This window comes from Phyllostomus hastatus, unplaced genomic scaffold, assembly GCF_019186645.2.
Source record: "Phyllostomus hastatus isolate PE091 unplaced genomic scaffold, TTU_PhHast_1.1 phas_contig_551, whole genome shotgun sequence".
Taxonomy (NCBI): Eukaryota; Metazoa; Chordata; class Mammalia; order Chiroptera; family Phyllostomidae; genus Phyllostomus; species Phyllostomus hastatus.
Window position 1 is genome coordinate 12108081 of NW_025333909.1, and position 13977 is coordinate 12122057.

Below are 13977 nucleotides of genomic sequence, written 5' to 3' on the forward strand. Positions count from 1 at the left end.
ACCTAACCAGAACATTAACATGTCGAAGAGTTCAATCCAGTTATTTTGTAAAAATAGTGTAAATTGGATTTGCCTTATGTGATTGCTTCCTCATTATTAAATTCAGATTAAACATTTTTGATAGGATTACTACATAGGTGATATTGTGTATTTATATAACACCAGAAAGCACACAGTGACAATTTGACATCTTATTGGTGATACTAAATTTAATTGATCACTTATTATCTGCCTTTAAATGCATCTTTTTTTGGTAAATGTAACTTTCCCTTAGAAATTAATAAGTAAACTGTGAGGTGGTACTTTGAAATCATATGAACATCTTGTTCCTTAAAATCCTTTCACCCAACGACTTTAGCATGCATAATCCTTGCCTGAATTACTTACATTATGTTCGCAAAATGGTGATTATCCAACTTCATTATTCCTTTCATATTTATTAGTATTTGCTTTAAAGAAAATTTCCTTTTAATAACCTTCTGATGAAAAATATTTACAAAGATGCACAAAACAAAATTATGTAATGAACTATATCGTGTATTCATTAGGTAGAATAGTCATGGAGGACCCAGTGGTTCCAATTCTGAAAATATATCTGAAGAAACCCAAAACACCAATCCAGAAGAGCATAAGCACCCCTATATTCAATGCAGGGTTATTTACAATCACCAAGATAGGGAAGCAGCCCAAGTGTCCATCACTAGATGAGTGGGTAAAACAACTATGGGACATATACACAAGGGAATTCTACTTGGCCATAAAAGCAAGAAATATTTGCCCTTTGTGACAGTATGGGTGGACCTGAAGAACATTATGCTAAGTGAAAGAAGCCAGTCAGAGAAAGACAAATATCATGTGATCTCACTCATCTGTGGAATCTCATGAACAAACTGAACTAACAAGGAAAATGGGGACAGATTCACAGATGGAGAGCAGATGACAGGTATGGCGGTGTGGGGTGGAGGGTTTGAGTAAGAAGGAAAAAGGACTCATGGACACAGACAACAGTGTGCGGTTTAGGGGATAGTGTGGAGGTGGAGGAGGGTTTGAGGGTATAAATGGTGATGGAATAAAAATGAAAATAAAATAAAAACATAAGAGAGTAAATGGGCACAACTTCCTGTGAAAGTTCTTGTGAGAGACCTAGCTAGGTACAGATAACTGGTCTACCTAGGAACAGTATTTCCAAAACAGTAATACAAATTATAATAATTTGGGAAGTTTTTAAAAAATATTTTATTCATTCACTTTCAGAGAGCGGGGAAGGGAGGAAGAAAGAAAGGGAGAAAAACATCAATGTGTGGTTGCCTCTTGTGCGCCCCCTACCTGGAGACCTGGCCCACAACCCAGGCATGTGCCCTGAATTGGGGATTGAAACAGCAACCCTTTGGTTCTCAGCCCATGCTCAATCCACTGAGCTACACCAGTCAGGGCTAAAATGGGAAGTTTTAAACATATACAGATTCCTAGGGCTCACCCCCAATATTATTTAACAGTTTCAGAGAGAAGAAAGGGAATGGTAGAAAAGACCCCAACAACTCTGAACACCAGTGACTCTCAGAATTCACTGGGATTAGCAGTCAGCCATTGAGACACTGAGCTGTAGAGTATACAAATCCAGCCATGAGATACAGAAATGCATCCTCTGAAAGGCAGACGCACAAAGAACTGAGACTCAAGCTCTCTAAGAATAGAGGAAGGGAACAGTCAGAGTGACCTGAAGCTGAGTCAGACATCTTTTGAAATAGCAGCTCAAGTGCTGCGGCATGACTGAGTTGTTTTGAGAAGAAAAACAGACCCACCTGCTGGGATTAGAAGAGGCTAGGATGGGAACACACCAGCCAGACAAGCTCAGTGAAAATGGTTTATGTGATTTCTCTTTATGTTTCAGAATGAACTAAAAGTCTATTTTTGAATTCTTTATTCATTTGCTAAAAGGAGAAAACATGAAGATGGGAAATATTTTTGTCTTGATTGAAATTTGTAGCTGGTTTCATGTAAGTCATTATGTTAACATGCTGGATTCTCCTCCAACAATTCTTTCTGTTCCTTCTCTTTGTTTTTATTGTCTGGATTTTGGGTGGACAACTGGGCCAGACAGGGAACATTGCTGTGAGAGCTTTTATTTGGCATGTTAAGGATGTGGATTCATTTTATCCTTATGCATAGGATGCAGTCTTTCTCAGAAATCACATGCTTATTATTTCACTGCAACAGGCCTGTTCCTTTCAGTTTATGCAAAGATTTTCAGTATGTAAAATATTGTAGGTATGTTCTACATACAGTGTGAAGACGACAAAGAAAATCAAATCTAAGTAGTAGAAAGTAGAGGTGTTCAAGGGCGAATAGAGATTGGTTGCAGCTGGTTTGGGAGTGTTGGTTTTGTGGTGGGTGTTTTTTCTGTAGTGGTTGCTTCCTTGAATTGTCATCCACAGATAGTCCCTTTGAAAGAGCTTCAGGCCATTGTCCCCTGAAACACTTGCATGAGAGTAATAGCCAACTCAATCTTTTCTGGAATGCCCCTATTCTAGCCTTATTTACAGTCGGGTCCGAGTTCATGTTCACAATCTCTAACTTTTTTCAGGACCTTATCTTTATATAAGCACAATAGAGTTTAAGATGATGAAATTTTTCAAAGGATACCCATGGGCAAATTCCAGTGTTGGGGATTGGTTTTCCTTAAGTCTTAACGAGAAACTCATGCAAGAATGTTTTTTATAATGACATTTTGCCAAAATAAGGTTGGTTGGATCCTCAGCCGAAACCAGAGAGAACATTCAATGTAAAATTCAAAAGCCTGTGCTTCCTGCCTAGAGAAAGACTCAGCAGTCCCTCGGTCCGCATGCTGCCAGCCCCTCGGCCTCCCTATTGAATTGTTGAAGGGTTATTGAATGGGCACGTGGCCAGGTCACTGCAGAACCCTTTTTGGCAAAGGGCAGAGGAGAGAAGTCTTCTGTTGAATAGATTGCTTCTTCCTTTGTTTCTTCTTTCCCAGGCATAGCTACTCTACTCATGGATTTTTTTAAAATTTTCATTATTATTATTATTTTAACAGTTCGTTTTTATTGTATTTTTCATTACTGTTGATCCCTCCATGCCCTCTTCCACTTCCAGCCACCCTTCCCCTGTCATCGCCACACTGTTGTTCCTGTCCATGACTTCTTTCTCTCATTTTGCCCCATCCCTCCCGCCACCCAAATCCCCCACCCAGAGCTGTCTGACCTGAATACCATTCTGCTCAGTGAAACAAGCCAGTCAGAGGAAAACAAATACCAGATGATTCCAGTCACATGGAATCTGATGAACAAAGTGAACTAACAAGCAAATCAGAGACAGACTCTAAAACCAATGGCCATGTCCTAGGGTGAGGATTTTTAAAAAGCTGCTAGATGATTAAAAATAACTGTATTTTACCCCAGCTGGTGAGGCTCTGTTGGTTTGGGTGTCATCCCGTAAACCGAAAGGTTGCCAGTTCAATTGCCCCTGCCTCCCCTCTCTCTGAAATCAAAAATAAAAATTACAACTTAAAAAATAAAATAAGCCCTGGCTGGCATAGCTCAGTGGATTGAGCGCAGGCTGCAAACCAAAGCATCTCAGGTTCGATTCCCAGTCAGGGCACATGCCTGGGTTGCAGGCCACCGCCCCCAGCAACCACACATGGATGTTTCTCTCTCTCTCTCTTTCTCCCTCCCTTCCCTCTCTAAAAATAAATAAGTAAAATCTTTTAAAAAATAAATAAAATAAAATAAAATGTAAGTGATTTCACAGCACTCTCCCCCTTTTTAGTAGAAGCCCTTTTAGCGTTTGTTCTTAGTGCTTGTTCCTTATCCCCTGTTGCTGCCCTTGAAAGTGTTGCCTCACTCCGAACTATGAAGAAAATGATTTCTTTGCTGTGTAAATTAGAAAGAAACAGAATAGGGTGTTTCAAGCTTATCTCTTCTGTGGGATTTAAAGGGCATTTTGTTTAGTTTTCACGTAAACTTGAGCTTTTGAAAGAAGACCAATTATCACTGGAAGATATGGTGTATCTAATGGGATAGAGAGTTTAACACGCTGAGCAATTCCTACTGCCTGTGGAAGGAACAGAGCAATAAAGAATACAAAGGAGGCGAAGGAAATTAGTTTGAAAATGCCAGTATCCTAATTAAAACAAAACCCATTAAGCTGTCAGGTATACAATAAAATTGCCTATGTATGCTCTGATTAGATTGTTCATCCTTCTAGTTACATAAATTATCACTGATATGTGGTCTCAGCATACACTGACTGTGTGTTTGTGACGGATATCTGTATGTCCAAATTTAGCCTTTTGATAATTAATGCAACCCTAGCTGCGCCTTGTATGCAAGACATGAAATCAGAGAAACCAAGGGAAATATAAGTTAGTTGAATCCTGGGATTAAAGAGTTCTATACTTGATATGTTTCTTAACGCAATTGTAAGATGATTAAAGCATCCTGCTTTTAAAAAGATTTTATTTATTTATTTATTTATTCATTTATATTTATTTGTTTACTGTTGTCCAAGTACAGTTGTCTCCATTTTCCAGCCACCACTTTCCTCCACCCCACCCACCCCCACCCCCACCCTTGATCTTATCCCCTTTTGGCTTTGTCCATGGGTCCTTTATACATGTTCCTTATTTATTTTTAGAGAGAGGAGAAGAGAGGGAGAAACAGAGGGAGAGAAACATTGTGAGAGAGATACGTCGATTGGTTGCCTCTGCTACATGCCCTGCACCAGAGGCCAAACCTGCAACCCAGGCATCGAACCAGGCACCTTTCTTTTTGCAGGACGATGCCCAACCCAGGATGATGCATGGACCCACTTGGGTAAAATACTTCCTGGTGTAGACAATTCTCTATGACAAATTACAAAGGAAGCTAATGTTCCCTGTGTTTTTAGAATCCATACTCTTTTAACATGAGGAAATAGAAACTGACTATCATAATGTTTTGAATCACTGTGGGATTTTAATTGCATATTCTCCCAGCTTCTGTGCTAATAAAGGGTTGGCAGCATATGCAGTGAGTTTAGATATCCTCAACAACTTATCCAGTAATTGATCTAAACTCCTACTTTCATTTTTTTGGGTAATTCATACAGAGCATATGAAAATTTTAGTATGTGCTTGTATTCATCTGAATTCTTTTGATATTCTCAGAGGTTTGCAAGTTGTCCTCAAGGCTGTGGCCCAAGATGTAATGATTATGTCAGGAACAAGAAAAAATATGAACAAGTAATGAGTTGGGAGGTGGGGAGCAACTTGAGGTCAAAGCCAGGAGTCACGTACTGAATTCTCAGAGCTGAAGTGTACCATTCAACCTAGGGGACAGTGAGCTGAGAAGGTCCAGGGTCAGCTCACATAGCAATGCAAAAGATTGATCCCCATTTCTTTGTGAAAAATTAAGAGTCTGGCCAATCTTGGGGTGATGAAAACATTGTCAGAAGACGGGATAAATTAGTTGGCACTGATTTTTTGTGGTTATAGTTTTTAATTGTTTGAAAAAAAAAGTAAAAATCTTTTTATTTTTTGTTTCCTTGAATGTTCAGTCCTAAGGCATGATCCAAGTAAGAATCAAAAATTGGCTTCTCGCCTTAAGAGTGGGCATAGAAAGAAGTAAGAATGAGCTAGAAGCGACAGTTGTGTACCCACTTTGGGCTATTGCTGCTCCCTGGTGCTGAGTTTATGCAATTTAATCACCTGCAAATGTTTTCTCCATTTCCCCGCCAGGTTTGGTTTTGTTTTGTATAGATTTTGAGAAATGACAGCACCTTAAGCAAACATGGATTTTGTTCATATTCTTACAGGGTCTGTTTCTCTTTTTCTTCTCTTTCTCCCTCCCTTCTCTCTCTAGAATCAATAAGCATATCCTCAGGTAAGGATTTTTAAGAAAAGAATCAGAAAGAATCAGAAAGTTTTCAAACTTTCTCGTTGATGACTCCTTGACAGGAGGATAGAGGGCCAAGAAGTCAAACTGTTTGTCCATTTTTTGTGAGCAGTGGCCAGGGGGTATAAAGGTGATAGTTTATCATAAATTTATCAAAGATGATGAACTCTTTTTCAATTGCTGGGGATAGGTACCTGGTTTGGGGCATCAAGACCTATGAGAAGGAGCTGTGGACTAGAATGTCTCATTTTATGTGAATAAAACTGCTGAATAGTAACTAGTATTTTTTTTTGAGAGAGAGAGCAAGGGAAGGAGAAAGGGAGGGAGAGAAACATCTATGTGTGAGAGGAACAGATCGGTTTCTCTCGCACACATGCAGACTGGGGACCGAAGTCACAACCCAGGCATGTGCCCTGAGAGGGAATAAAACACGCTTAGCTTTGCAGGTCGCTGCTCGGAGCAACTGGGCCACACCAGGCAGGGCAATGGTAGCTAATATTTTTGAGCACTTGTATTATTTTAATTTACTTTTGCAATATAGGTATTATTGTTTCCATTTTTCAGACTAAGAAAATAAACCTTAGAATCATTAAATAACTTGCTCCCTTAAAGAGATATTTAGTAACAAACCAGGTTTTTCAATTTGAGTTTGTACAACTCCAAATCCGCCATTATTACCCATTACACCGTAGTTATTTTTTTTGCACCACAAAAAGAGTAAGGCCAAAGCCACTCTAATGCATTAGAGGTGAGTTAGTTCTTCCATGGCTTTCTGGCACCCATTGGTGGTTGGAGGGAGCACAGGGAACAAACAAAGGCTTTGGCAAAGACTTTCACACGGAGAACCAAAGGCTGTACTCTCAGTGAGAGGGTTGTGCCCTGAATATCGCACGTGAATCTACTTACCAAGTTCAAGTTCTTGCCTCTGTCCAAATGCAATGACCACTAGGAAAAAAAATGTTTGCATTCTTCAGTACATGATGATGCTGATGAATTAGTGTTGTTGATGTACTTCCAAAAACCTTCTGGGATAGACTTATAAACTATTTTGGTATGCAGCCAGCATCTAATCAGTCAGCAAGTCCATGATGAATCAAGAAATACATTTGTTGACAAAATCTTGTGTTCAGTGCCAATCAGTCCAACTGGGCCACTGCTGTTCCGATTGCCAGCCATGACATATTACTCTAAAATATGGAGTTTATTGTTGTAAAGTGTGTATCCATTATAGCCTTAAGCTCATTTATACTGCCTACTCTGACTGTATGTGTACTATGCTGTTCCCAAGTCCAATATCTTTCTTGGAGAAGAAAACTTTTCTAAACTTAAATATGAATATATCCTGCACTTTTCTTTTTATGACACCCAAACCTATCCTTTGAGTATATTTTTTAAAATAATACACACACATACATATATATATTTTTAAAAAACAACAAACACATGTTTATGTACTAGATCTTTGTGTCCATTTAAACTTTGTAAAGGGAGAGATTTTAGCCAAAAGAATAAAAACATCAAATGCTCAAAAATAAAATGCTAAATAAAAGAGTTATTTGAACTCAGGGCTTTGATGATAATAATTAAATTGAAGAAGAACTAGTCACTTCCCTATTTTCAACTCAACCAAATACATACTTTCAATAATAGTTTATTAGTTATAAAACTATAAATATGAGCCCCTGGCTGGCATAGCTCAGTGGATTGAGCACGGGCTGCGAACCAAAGCATCGCAGGTTCGATTCCCAGATAGGGCACATGCCTGGGTTGCAGGCCACGACCCCCAGCAATCACACATTGATGTTTGTCTCTCTCTCTCTCTATCTGCCTCCCTTCCCTCTCTAAATATAAATTAACAAAATCTTTAAAAAAATTAAAAAAATTTTTTTAAAGTATAAATATGTCCTGGCTGGTGTGGCTCAGTGGACTGAGTGCTGGCCTGCGAACCAGAGGGTGGCCAGTTTGATTCCCAGTCAGGACACATGCCTGGGTTGCAGGCCAGGTCCCCAGTAGGGGGCGTGTGAGAGGCAACCACACATGGATGTTCCTCTCCCTCTTTGTCCTTTCCTTTTCCTCTCTCTGAAAATAAAGGAAATATATTCTTAAAAAGTATACATAATTCCCCTGTGAGAAAAATCGCTGTGTTTTTGCCTCCTTTGACAACTGTTAGTTAACAGTTGTATCTGACAAGGAGAAGAAGTGGATCAGTGGTTTATGCTCCATAATGAAGAATATTTGGGTGCAATTTCAGGTGATAGGATAGTATCATATATGACTTTCATGGATATAATTCTCAAAATGGAACTGTGTGGCTCAGTTGGTTGGAGCGTCGTCCTGTAACTGAAGGCTTGTGGATTGATTTCCGGTCAGGGCACAGGCCTCCGTTGCAGGTTTGATCACCAGGTGCGTGGGGGAGGCGAGCCGTGCACGATTCACCCTCTCCCTTCTTCTGTCCATTCCTCTCTTTCTAAAAGACAATGAACAAACGGTCCCTGAGTGAGAACAAAACAAAAATTGGGACTTAAAAAGGAGCACACAGAATGAAAATAATGCTGATAATAATTCCATCTTTTGGTAGAGGCTGCAGAAAGCATGAAACATCTTATAGTGACTCTGGAGTATTATTTTGCACTCCAGTAATCATTGTGGCAGGTAATTGAGAGGTTTTTAAAATCGTTTTGCTTCTGCTTTGCAGTTAATTTCACTAATTTTTTCTGACACTTTATTTACAAAACCACTCCAGCATTAGGCTAATTTGAAATATTTGATGCATTAGTTTTCTTGAGACTGACAAAGGCGGAAACACTAACTTTCATGTTATCCATCTATCCACAGAGACGCGGATTTACCACACAGACTTGGCTATCGATGAGGTTGAATTGTATTTTCCCAAAAAGATAGACTGAACTCCGAAATGCCAGAACACCACAGTGTGACCTCAAGTGAGAAAGAGTGAATTAAGAGTGAATCTAATATGACTAGTGTCCCTATAAAAGAGAAATTTGGACACAGAGGCAGATACGCACGGAGGAAGATGACGTAAAGACAGAAACAAGATTGGTTTGGTGCAAGTGTAAGCCAAGGACTTCTCGCCCCCACAAGAAGCTAAGAAGAGGCCAGGAAGGACTTCCCCCAGAGTTCTAAAGTTAACACCTTGTTTCTAGACTTCTAGGCTCTACAACTATGGCATAATACATTACTGTTGTTTTAAGCAACTGAATGTGGGTACTTTTTTATAGCAGCTTCAGCAAACGAATATACATCTTGTTACTTGTTTTCAGTCTTCACCCAAGGACATGTTGATTGATTTGAGAGAGAGAGGAAGGGGGAAACGGAGACAGAAACACTGATGTTAGAGAGAAACATCAATCGGTTGCCTCCTACAGGCACCCAACTGAGACCGAACGCACAACCCAGGGATGTCAATGACCTTCCTGGTGTATGGGGTGATGCTTCAACCAACTGAGTCACCGTTACCGTTGATATACATGTGCATTTATATTTTCGGTAGGTTCCAATTAGGCAGCATATCGTTTTGCTTTATTTACACAATATGAAGATCTCTGACTTTTTTTGATGATCCGTTACTTTTAATTGGAGTATTTAAACAATTGCATTTAAGGAGATGATTTATAATGATTTAAATATATTGATTATTTAAATCATTTTTCATTTATCTCATGTGTTCTTTTTCCTGTTTTCCTGATTTATTTTTTTGATTAATTTAATACTTTAATGATTCCACTTTTTTATTTGGTTGGGTTATTACATGCAACCTTTTGTTTTATTATGTTAATGGCTGTTTTAGGTTACATATTAGCCTTTCTTTTAAAACATCCACACTATGATAACCAGACAGCAGAACAGAGGTGATTTTTAGGGCAATATCATTGTCCCTGTTAATGAAATCAAGGCTTTGGCTTAAAATGCTTACTGTTTTTTAAATTTTTATGTATTCATTTTTAGAGAGAAGAGAAACATTGATTGGTTGCCTCTCGTATGGGGACCAAACCTGCAACCCAGGAATCAAACCAATGACCTTGTGTTCTGTGGGACACACCAGTCAGGGCTAAAGTTGTTATTGTTGCTCGATAGTTATAGGTAAGTGATACTTATATCATATTTATTTAATGCCTTTAGGAGTATGTAAAACCTACTAATCAGTTGATTTTGTTCCCATGGTATTAAATGGCTAAGTGGATCGAACCCTTTTTGTTGAGTTGTGTGTGTGTTTTCCCATAGTCAGTTGGTATGGCATGGACCAGGGGTACCCAGATACTCATATGTCATACAGAATTATCAAGGCTTTATTTTCCAAGTAATGATATTTAAAAATGTCATTTATGCCCTGGCCAATGTGGCTCAGGGGGTTGAGCTTTATCCTGCAAACTGGAACATCACTGATTCTATTCCTGGTCAGGACACATGCCTGGGTTGTGAGTTTGATCCCTGGTCGGTGCACGTAGAAGAAGTAACCTAACAATGTTCATCTCTCACATTGATGTTCCTCTCTCTGTCTCCCCCTCTATTCCCCTCTCTCTAAAATCAGAAAAGCATGCCTTTGAATGAGGAGAAAAAATAAAATAAAATAAAATAAAATGAAATAAAAGAAAATAAAATAAAATGAAATAAAAGAAAATAAAAGAAAATAAAATAAAAATGTCATTTACTATGCAAATTTCTCACAGAAAGTATGTATGAACAGTGAAAACATACTTAGAAAATTGTTTCAGAAAAAAATGCTTTCCTTTATATTGAATGCAGTTAACTTTATGTTGATAGTAACTATATCTTTCTTAATTTTTCATTTTGCTCTGTTCAAAAATATAAATTCAAATAGAATTATGTGACACATCATATGATTGAGTTCAGGCTTCCAGATTTTAAGAAATGTATTTATTCAGCTTAGTGGGGTTGCCTGGGAGCAAAAGTTTTATACTTCAGAGAAATCATCATTGTATCCTTGAACGTGTCCTTGATATAAGCAGAGAAGTGGAATCATGTTTTTCTCTCTGTCAGTGTAGCTCTGTCTCCCTTCATTCAGCCTTTTATCCACGTAGAGAAGTTTCAAAGCCAATGGACAGTCCTCAAGTATGATTCCGAAATAACGGTTAATGTTCAACTAGTCCTAGACTTGGACTATTTTTAGGATTAAATCAGGTGCAAAGTACTTCGTGTCCTCAATATCTGCATAAATTATTTAAAACCTTTATCATTTGAAGGATAAAAACAATGGTAAATCAGCTAACTTCTTGATTTTCATTTTCACAGTTGGTTGCCATGGCTAAATTCATAGCAATATTCCAAGACATTTCAGAAAAATACTCCAAGTCTTTTGATTGTGACAGGCGAGCAGTTCTTACAATTTTTTAGGAGTGAGACACAAAATCAAAAGAGTGTATACATGATCTCCAGGCTCAAATGGGGATTTTATCTTTTACTCCCCAAAATATGGGCAACATTTAGCTTTTTTTGTAGAAGCCATTATTTTGTGGCCTTTCAAAAGAGTGTTGGTGTTTCAGGCTTGCTATGGCACTAAAAATATGTAACAAAGCAGTTAATGAATGTCAGGAGTATAAAATATTCCATACTAGAAAAGCAGTAAAAATAAGTTCTAAGTGTTCAGCTGTCAAAAATACATAATGTCTGAAGCAGAATTTTGACAATTATCTTGGCAGCAGTCTGTTACATGATGTATAAACAGTAATCTCTTGAAAAATTCAAAAATAGAATTTCTGTGTAGCAGATCGTATTTGACTTTAAGAGGTATTTTCGCAGTCTGAAAGAATTGATCAATAAATGGCACATTATTTTAAATTCTGATATTAGGAATAAACACCACTGACTGTTAAATTAAACTGTGTTATTTCCATTGCTGAGGCATAGAGAGAAGTGCCTAGACAAGTTAGAAAATATATAAGGGCCACTGAAATTAAAGTCACAAAATAGAGGCAGCTAAAGGAAAAGCTATCCAGTGGAATTTGCAAGATGTGTTATTTAGGACCAGAGTTGATGAGAGAGAACAGCTTTGCAGTGAACTTAAGTTCACTGCAAATATTTCTTTTTGAGTAGGTCACTGCTTGGTCTAACACTATTTCTACATATGGGCTATTGAGCCACATTCTCATATTGCCTGAGGCAAGAAGAAGTCATTTAATTCATTGAAGTGGGAATATGCTATTCCAATGGCCTGAAAGATTTTTGTGCTGTGTGAAAACAGTTTAGTCTGGAAAACCACCCACACTGTTATTATGCACAGCATTAACACAGTGCTAAATATTTGGTACATATTATTTCCTTTACTCTTAGCAATAATCTTTAACTTTTGTATTTATTGATTTTAGAGAGGGTAGGAGGGAGAGAGAGAGAGAGAGAAACATTGATTTGTCATTCCACTGATTCATGGATTCATCAGTTGATTCTTGAACATGCCTTAACCGGAGATTGAACATGCAACCTTGGTGCATTGAAACAATACTCCCGTGCACTGAGACTTCTCCTAGCAAAAACCTTTAGAAATACAGTTGAGTCTCAGTACTTATGGGAGTTATGTTCTATACAGTCACTGGAGACACCAATTACTGAATAGCGAACTACTACTGTGTGTAAGCAAAATATAGCGTTAGATTCCTGGTCACAAAATTTTCACCAACTGGTCAATACACATCTTGTTTTATGTGTTTTTTTTCTGTTTAAAGACACCTTATTTAATATGTATTGTTGAATTATTAATGTTGATCTTGTGGTGAAAAGCACTATAACTCATGTACAAACAAAGCTTATCTAACAGTATTTTCTCCTTACTATGACATCTTACTGAACATCACTTCAAAACTATACTTGGGGGCCATTTTGCAGAGTGAAATCACCAACAGAAAGCACACAGATGTGAAAAGTATGGCACTTAATTGCATGATGAAGGAGACGAAACACCTTGTTCACTCTCAACTGAGTACGCGCCTCTCCTCACACATCCACAAATGACTAGACAAGTACCACGAGTCTTGAATTTGGGATTACAAATAAATTTTAGTGACTAGGTGGTTCATTTGTGATTATTTGACAATGCAGTATTATTTGTTGTTTTTGTTCGTTGGAAAGGTATTTTCCTTCGAATCTCTCAATGCCTCAGACCAATGTACTGTCCTTTCCACACATCCCTAAATATCCCTGGGCCCTTACCTATCCCTGAATTGTAGCTGAAACCTCCTGTGACTTGGTCTCTCTGGGTTCTGCTGTTCTCCAAAAGGCTCTCGATTCACAGTTGTTTCTGTCTGGGAGTATTTGGCTGCAGATCTGTGAGGTTATCTGGCTTTGATTCAAGATGAATTTTAGTTATTTCCTGACCATATTTCTAACCTCTCAGGGCTCCTCAGAGATTCCCTGTTGGCTGATTCTGAACAGCTTTGATTTAATTTCCATGGATTTCACACATAGACTCCCAGCATTTTCCATATTTAAAATGGATTTGTTCATTGAGACTGAGCCTTTCCCAGGGACTGGTTAGTTCACTTGGTTTGAGTTTTGCTTTAATGAAGTAGAAGTTGAGGATTCAGTCCCCAGGAGGGTTAGTTAGCACTCTGTACTCCTGGCCAAAGCCTGGCTTTCCAGCCCCTGGAGGTTACTCACTTACAAAATTGGTCATAGACTTAGCCCTGGACCCTGGTCACTGACAGACCTCTGAAATATTTAGTTTGAAGTTTTCTATTTCTTTCATTTTAGCCTATAGACACTTGAGCCATGAAGAAAGAAAGGAGAAGGCCAAGTATAAGTCTGAAGTTGTTGAACTCATCCCTGACAACTGGAATTAAGAACATATCCACGTCTCTCAATATGAAAGATGCCAAGTTTTATAAAGATTCATTTATTTATTTTTAGAGAGAGGGAAGGGGACAGAAAAACAGAGGGAGAGAAATATCAATGTGAGAGAGATACGTTAATCAGTTACCCCTCCTACAATCCCTGACTGGGGACTGAACCCGCAACCCAGGCATGTGCCCTGGCGGGGAATTAAACCAGCAACTTTTCACTTTGTGGGACGACACTCAACCAACTGTTAATTCCTATTCGATACACGTTTTACTCT